General features: G+C 37.2%; 1 pseudogene; it reads right to left on the bottom strand.

Moving 5' to 3' along the window:
- LOC111370157 overlaps positions 1–1,743 on the bottom strand; it is a 6,028-nt pseudogene that overhangs the window by 1,099 nt on the left and 3,186 nt on the right.

Genomic DNA, 1,743 nt, shown 5'->3' with positions numbered 1-1,743 from the left:
CTAACCCTAATTGCAACCAAGGGGCTTCAAGTTATCTAATTTGCACATGACGCCCCCATCCCCAAATCACCCAAAAATTGAAAACCCTAAAAATAAAATTGTGCGCCGCCAATAGCTAAATTGGGAGCCGGCGCCCCTCCCCAAAAGCAGCGCTGCTGTTTGTAACAGCAGCACGAGAGCCCTGCCATCGATGTAACCCAAAATTGAATCAATTTTTTTTCTTAAATCCACAAAATCTGTAGACTTAAAAAAAATGGAATACGAATCTGAAAAACTGTAATTTTAAATTCCTAATCAGAAATTCCAAAGTCTTTAATCCAAATATGAAAGATAATAACGAAAAATATACCGCAAAAATTTTCAAATTCAACCAAATAAAGATCTAAAATTGTCATATCTGAAAACTCCATAAAATGTATTGCAAGAACTAAATAGATTATTCGATTCTCAATGATTCAACATGAAAATGCTCTGATACCACTTGTAGGATAATTTATTATCTTAAACCACAGAATCTTTCATGTTAAATCATCAAGAAGTACATAAATTATAGTAGAAGCGTACCTGAATTAGAGATTGTTATTTGCAATAATTGAATCCTGCGGTATAGTCTTCCAAATCTACACGCAAGTCGTAATTCTTTCTGGCGATGGGAGACATAATAGAATGAGCAAAAGATACGTGTGATTTGGAGACCATAACCTTATTTATATAACGATGCATATTGACCTAATTCGGCCCATCATAGAATTAGTAATCTGAGCCCAATCTCAACACATATAGAACCCACACTTTAATTGGATGCATAACGACCCAAAATCGAAACCTTATTAAATCACTTTTAACAGGGCTTAACCGAATTTGATAGCCTTTCATTTAATACACAACAATTTACACATATAAGCCCACACGATCGTTTAAAAATTCCTTACACAGCCAACATAACCAGAATCTCAAAAGCCCAATACTCCAAACGGATTAAAATATGAGAAAAATAAGTTCACCAAGACAAGTTTATGTATTAAATGTTACTCGGCCTGTGTTCGAATTAATGGGAAGATCAATTGGAATATGAGACTAACCACACCATAGCTACTAAAGGTAGGGCTATCTTCAAGTTCGAGAAGATGTGACTAAGAGACTCTGACCTGAATCCATTCCACGTCTCCTCAAATTTCTTTGCTTTAAGCACGTACAAGCCTAACATGAGGACCGAGATCCAGAGTGAAATTGAAGCTGCTAATGGTGCTCCTTTATATGCAAGTGTAGTCCAATAAACCAAAGCATAGGCGATGCCGATATGGAGGGCTAGAGGGAGCAATGAGCACACAACCAACAGTACGACAATTGATTGCGTCTGAAGAAATCTCAAGATATTTTGCAACAACCCATACGCAAGTAATCCAGGAATGAGATACTTCAAATAGAGACCAGCTGCTTTTGATATCCGAGGATCTTGAAGTAGTAAAGTCAGAACGATGTTGAAATACCACCAGAGAACTGATACAGCGATGGCAAAAATGAGCATTCTAATACCGGATGCTTGTAGGTATATTCCAAGCATCCTATACAATTTTGTGCCATATCCTTGCCGGCATAATGTCTCAAGTGCACCACTCAAGCCAACCTAGAATGTCAGGTAAAAAACTAAATCGGTTGCTAGCCAGTCAAATAAGTACAGAAACAAGATATCACGTAGAAGTCAGTGTAAGTTTTCTCCTCCTTTTCGCTCTTGAAATTTCC

The sequence above is a fragment of the Olea europaea genome, chromosome 21 (assembly GCF_002742605.1).
Source record: "Olea europaea var. sylvestris chromosome 21, O_europaea_v1, whole genome shotgun sequence".
In the NCBI taxonomy this organism is placed as follows: Eukaryota; Viridiplantae; Streptophyta; class Magnoliopsida; order Lamiales; family Oleaceae; genus Olea; species Olea europaea.
Note: the sequence above shows the minus strand (reverse complement) of the source record. Positions and strands in the feature narration are given on the sequence as shown.